This window comes from Salmo trutta, chromosome 24 (genome assembly GCF_901001165.1).
Source record: "Salmo trutta chromosome 24, fSalTru1.1, whole genome shotgun sequence".
Classification (NCBI taxonomy): domain Eukaryota; kingdom Metazoa; phylum Chordata; class Actinopteri; order Salmoniformes; family Salmonidae; genus Salmo; species Salmo trutta.
The window spans coordinates 50,034,398-50,040,922 of NC_042980.1; the positions used below are offsets into that span (position 1 = coordinate 50,034,398).

At 34.9% G+C, this 6,525-nt stretch overlaps 1 protein-coding gene and 1 long non-coding RNA gene across 3 annotated transcripts in view; both read left to right on the top strand.

Annotated features, from left to right (window-relative positions):
• Positions 1-6,525, top strand: part of LOC115161461 (neurexophilin-2-like) — a 99,854-nt gene that overhangs the window by 45,615 nt on the left and 47,714 nt on the right. The window lies entirely within an intron of this gene.
• The window catches only part of LOC115161462 (uncharacterized), a 7,548-nt gene continuing 4,196 nt past the window's right edge, over positions 3,174-6,525 (top strand). The window contains exon 1 of the long non-coding RNA XR_003869267.1: positions 3,174-3,197. This is a non-coding gene — a long non-coding RNA (uncharacterized LOC115161462). The remainder of the gene's footprint in view (positions 3,198-6,525) is intronic.

Consider the following 6,525-nt stretch of genomic DNA (forward strand, 5'->3'; position numbering starts at 1 on the left):
GACGTGACAGATGTAGTATTCTGTAAAGATATCTAGTGTGCTATAAAGAGATGAGGGTATTCTATAAAGAGACGTAGTATTCTGTAAAGAGATGTAGTATTCTATAAAGAGATATAGTATTCTGTAAAGATATCTAGTATTCTATAAAGAGATGTAGCCTGCTATAAAGAGATGTAGTATTCTATAAAGAGATGTAGTGTGCTATAAAGAGATGTAATGTCCTATAGAGATGTAGTATTCTGTAAAGAGATGTAGTATTTTATAAAGATATCGTATTCTATAAAGAGATGTAGTATTCTATAAAGAGATGAGGGTATTCTATAAAGAGATGTAGTATTCTGTAAAGAGATGTAGTATTCTATAAAGAGATATAGTATTCTGTAAAGATATCTAGTATTCTATAAAGAGATTTATTTTGCCATTACGCCATACCGCCTTACTTTCACCGTGGCTGCACACCCCCTGGCTGCACACCCCCTGGTTGCACACCCCCTGGCTGCACACCCCCTGGCTGCACACCCCCTGGCAGCACACCCCCTGGTTGCACACCCCCTGGTTGCACACGCCCTGGCTGCACACCCCCTGGCTGCACACCCCCTGGTTGCACACGCCCTGGCTGCACGCCCCCTGGTTGCACACGCCCTGGCTGCACACCCCCTGGTTGCACACCCCCTGGCTGCACACCCCCTGGCTGCACACCCCCTGGTTGCACACCCCCTGGTTGCACACACCCTTTTAACCTCAGAACAGCCTCAATCCTTTGGGGCATTGACTCTACAAGGTGTTGAATGTGTTTCACAGGGATGCTGGCCCATGTTGACTCCAATGCTTCCCACAGTTGTGTCCAGTTGGCTGGATGTCCTTTGGGTGGTGGACCATTCTTGATAAACACAGGAAACTGTTGAGTGTGAAAAACCCAGCAGTTCTTGACACAAACCGGTGCACCTGGCACCTACTACCATACCCTGTTAAAAAGGCACTTAAATATTTTGTCTTGCCCATTCACCCTCTGAATGGCATTCATACACAATTCATGACTTAATTGTCTCAAGGCTTAAAAATCCTTCTTTAACCCGTCTCCTCCCCTTAATCTACATTGATTGAAGTGGATTTAACAAGTGACATCAATAAGGGATCATAGCTTTCATCTGGATTCACCTGGTCAGTCCATGTCATGGAAAGAGCAGGTGTTTCTTAATGTTTTGTAGTGTATGTAAAGATGTTTTGCATTACGTCATAAAGTATACTGCAAATGGTTTACTTAAAATGGACCAGAATATTTTTTTGCTTAAATGTTGCAATAAAATGGAAGCCAATGTTAGACAGAGAGAGTGGAAGGGAAAGTTGAAGGGGTTCGTCAAGGACACCAGTTTGAGTCCCGTCTTCATAATAAACCATACATTGTGTCTAAACTAAAGTCTCTCCAGGGCATGCTCCTCTTCAGCCCTCTTCCCTTCCCTGGGCACAATTAGCTCTGCTTTCATTCTTTATTTATTGTATATTTAAAGGCAACTAACAGTGGCAGTGTAATAACTGTACTCTTGAGGATTAGGAGCTGCAGCTTTAATCTCATGCTTCTAATAATGCTGCATGGACTGATTGATTCGTTTTTCAGGAAGCTTATGTCAGAAAAACTAATCCGTCTTTGGATTGTGCCAGCCTTGTACGGTTTTCCGCTCCGCCACTTTATCATTGCAGTGAATTCCAGAGCTGCTGGGCTGTGATAAGGCTGGTTTCTTTCTCAGTCCCTTCCCCACGGACAATCAAAACACTGTTTATATTCTTGTGAAGTGGCTGTAGCATCGACGGCAGCCTCGGCTTCACATCACCCTCTCCCAGGACTGGCCTTCTGAGGCACAGCAACTTTTCCTCTCCAAAACGCCCGACAAGCCAAATGGGAGAGAAATATATTGGAGGAAATGGCAGTTGGTCAAGCCAGCAACCCAGGAATGGCTCTGTATGTGATTAAATTAGGATTTGAGTGAGTTTGTAAAGACGAGAGGCTTATAAGGTGTTGATGTGTATCAGAGCTCATATTGGGGTCACAGTGTTGTAGCAAGAAGGCCTGACTAAATCCCTCATAAACAGTCACAGTGTTGTAGCTAGAAGGCCTGACTAAACCCCTCATAAACAGTCAGTGTTGTAGCTAGAAGGCCTGACTAAACCCCTCATAAACAGTCACAGTGTTGTAGCTAGAAGGCCTGACTAAACCCCTCATAAACAGTCACAGTGTTGTAGCTTGAGGGGCTGACTAAATCTCTCATAAACATTCACAGTGATGGAGCCAAAAAGACTGATTAAATCCCTCATAAACATTCAGTGTTGTACATATTGGGGATGTAACAGTAGGTATTAGTGGTATAATATATTAGTTGTATAACAGTAGGTATTAGTGGTGTAACAGTAGGTATTAGTGGTGTAACAGTAGGTATTAGTGATGTAATATATTAGTGATGTAACAGTAGGTATTAGTGGTGTAATATATTAGTGATGTAACAGTAGGTAATAGTGGTATAATATATTAGTGATGTAACAGTAGGTATTAGTGATGTAACAGTAGGTATTAGTGGTGTAATATATTAGTGATGTAACAGTAGGTAATAGTGGTATAATTATTATTGATGTAACCGTAGGTATTAGTGGATGTATGTATTAGTGTGTAATATATTAGTGATGTACAGTAGGTATTAGTGGTATAATATATTAGTGGTGTAAACAGTAGGTATTAGTGATGTAACAGTAGGTATTAGTGGTTGTAACAGTAGGTATTAGTGGTATAATTATAGTGGTGTAAAAGTAGGTATTAGTGGTGTAACAGTAGGTATTAGTGATATAATATATTTGTGATGTAACAGTAGGTATTAGTGGTGTAACATTAGGTATTAGTGGTATAATATATTAGTGATGTAACAGTATGTATTAGTGGTGTAACAGTAGGTATTAGTGGTTGTGTAATATATTAGTGATGTAACAGTAGGTATTAGTGGATAATATATAGTTGTGTAACAGTAGGTATAGTGGTGTAAAAAGTAGGTATTAGTGGTGTAACAGTAGGTATTAGTGTTGTATATTTGTATTGTTTAACAGTAGGTATTAGTGGTATATATATTAGTTGTGTAACAGTAGGTAATAGTGGGGTAACAGTAGATAGTAGTGTGGTGTAACAGTAGGTATAGTGGTGTAACAGTAGGTATTAGGTTATAATATATTAGTGAGTAACAGTAGGGTATTAGTGGTATATATATTAGTTGTGTAACAGTAGGTATTAGTGGTTATATATTAGTGATGTACAGTAGGTATTAGTGATTGTAACAGTAGGTATAGTGGTATAATATATTAGTGATGTAACAGTAGGTATTATGATGTAACAGTAGGTATTAGTGGTGTTATATATTAGTGATGTAACAGTAGGTAATAGTGGTATAATATATTAGTGATGTAACAGTAGGTATTAGTGTTGTAATATATTAGTGATGTAACAGTAGGTATTAGTGGTATAATATATTAGTGGTGTAACAGTAGGTATTAGTGATGTAACAGTAGGTATTAGTGGTGTAACAGTAGGTATTAGTGGTATATTATATTAGTTGTGTAACAGTAGGTATTAGTGATGTAACAATAGGTATTAGTGATATAAAATATTAGTGATGTAACAGTAGGTATTAGTGGTGTAACAGTAGGTATTAGTGGTATAATTTATTAGTGATGTAACAGTATGTATTAGTGGTGTAACAGTAGGTATTAGTGGTGTAGTATATAAATGGTGTAAAAGTAGGTATTAGTGGTGTAACAGTAGGTATTAGTGGTATAATATATTAGTGATGTAACAGTCGGTATTAGTGGTGTAATATATTAGTGGTGTAACAGTAGGTATTAGTGATATAATATATTAGTTGTGTAACAGTAGGTATTAGTGATATAATATTAGTGGTGTAACAGTAGGTTATTGTGGTATAATCTATTAGTGATGTAACAGTCGGTATTAGTGGTTGTAATATATTAGTGGTGTAACAGTAGGTATTAGTGATATAATATATTAGTTGTGTAACAGTAGGTATTAGTGATATATATATTAGTGGTGTAACAGTAGTCATTAGTGATATAATATATTAGAGATGAACAGTCGGTATAGTGGTGTAATTATTAGTGATGTAACAGTAGGTATAGTGGTGTAACAGTAGTATTAGTGGTATAATTATATTAGTGATGTAACAGTCGGTATTAGTGGTGTAACAGTAGGTATTAGTGGTATAATATATTAGTGATGTAACAGTAGGTATTAGTGATGTAATATATTAGAGATGTAACAGTCGGTATTAGTGGTGTAACAGTAGGTATTAGTGGTATAATATATTAGTGGTGTAACAGTAGGTATTAGAGGTATAATATATTAGTTGTGTAACAGTAGGTATTAGTGATGTAACAGTAGGTATTAGTGATATAATATATTAGTGATGTAACAGTAGGTATTAGTGGTATAATATATTAGTGATGTAACAGTAGGTATTAGTGGTGTAACAGTAGGTATTAGTGATGTAATATATTAGTGATGTAACAGTAGGTATTAGTGGTGTAACAGTAGGTATTAGTGATGTAATATATTAGTGGTGTAACAGTAGATTTTATTGGTGTAATATATTAGTGGTGTAACAGTAGGTATTAGTGATGTAACAGTAGGTATTAGTGGTATAATATATTAGTTGTATAACAGTAGGTATTAGTGGTGTAACAGTAGGTATTAGTGGTGTAACAGTAGCTATTAGGGGTGTAACAGTAAGTATTAGTGGTGTAACAGTAGGTATTAGTGTTGTAATATATTAGTGATGTAACAGTAGGTATTAGTGGTATAATATATTAGTTGTGTAACAGTAGGTAATAGTGGTGTAACAGTCGGTATTAGTGGTGTAACAGTAGGTATTAGTGATGTAACAGTAGGTAATAGTGGTATAATATATTAGTGATGTAACAGTAGGTATTAGTGATGTAACAGTAGGTATTAGTGGTGTAATATATTAGTGATGTAACAGTAGGTAATAGTGGTATAATATATTAGTGATGTAACAGTAGGTATTAGTGGTGTAATGTATTAGTGGTGTAATATATTAGTGATGTAACAGTAGGTATTAGTGGTGTAATATATTGGATATGTAACAGTAGGTATTAGTGATGTAACAGTAGGTATTAGTGTGTAACAGTGTATTAGTGGTATATATTAGTTGTGTAACAGTAGGTATTAGTGATGAACAGTAGGTATAGTGATAATATATTAGTGATGTAACAGTAGGTATAGTGTGTAACAGTAGGTTTAGTGGTATAATATATTAGTGATGTAACAGTATGTATTAGTGTGTAACAGTAGGTATTAGTGGTGTAATATATTAGTGATGTAACATTAGGTATTAGTGTATAATATATTAGTTGTGGTAACAGTAGGTAATAGTGGTGTAAAAGTAGGTATTAGTGGTGTAACAGTAGGTATTAGTGTTGTAATATATTAGTGATGTAACAGTAGGTATTAGTGGTATAATATATTAGTTGTGTAACAGTAGGTAATAGTGGTGTAACAGTAGATATTAGTGTTATAATATATTAGTGATGTAACAGTAGGTATTAGTGGTATAATATATTAGTTGTGTAACAGTAGGTATTAGTGGTATAATATATTAGTGATGTAATAGTAGGTATTAGTGATGTAACAGTAGGTATTAGTGGTGTAATTAGTATGTTAACAGTAGGTAATAGTGGTATAATATATTAGTGATGTAACAGTAGGTATTAGTGATGTAACAGTAGGTTAGTGTAATATTGTGATGTAACAGTAGGTCTAGTGGTATAATATATTAGTGATTGTAACAGTTAGGATTAGTGGTGTAATGTATTAGTGGTGTATATATTAGTGATGTAACAGTAGTATTAGTGGTAATTTATTAGTGGGTAAAAGTAGGTATTAGTGATGTAACAGTAGGTATTAGTGGTGTAACAGTAGGTATTAGTGGTATAATATATTAGTTGTGTAACAGTAGGTATTAGTGATGTAACAGTAGGTATTAGTGATATAATATATTAGTGATGTAACAGTAGGTATTAGTGGTGTAACAGTAGGTATTAGTGGTATAATATATTGATGTAACAGTATGTATTAGTGGTGTAACAGTAGGTATTAGTGGTGTAGTATATAAATGGTGTAAAAGTAGGTATTAGTGGTGTAACAGTAGGTATTAGTGGTATAATATATTAGTGATGTAACAGTCGGTATTAGTGGTGTAATATATTAGTGTTGTAACAGTAGGTAGTAGTGATATAATATATTAGTTGTGTAACAGTAGGTATTAGTGATATAATATATTAGTGGTGTAACAGTAGGTTATAGTGGTATAATATATTAGTGATGTAACAGTCGGTATTAGTGGTATAATATATTAGTGGTGTAACAGTAGGTATTAGTGATATAATATATTAGTTTGTTAACAGTAGGTATTAGTGATATAATATATTAGTTGTGGTGTACAGTAGTCATTAGTGATA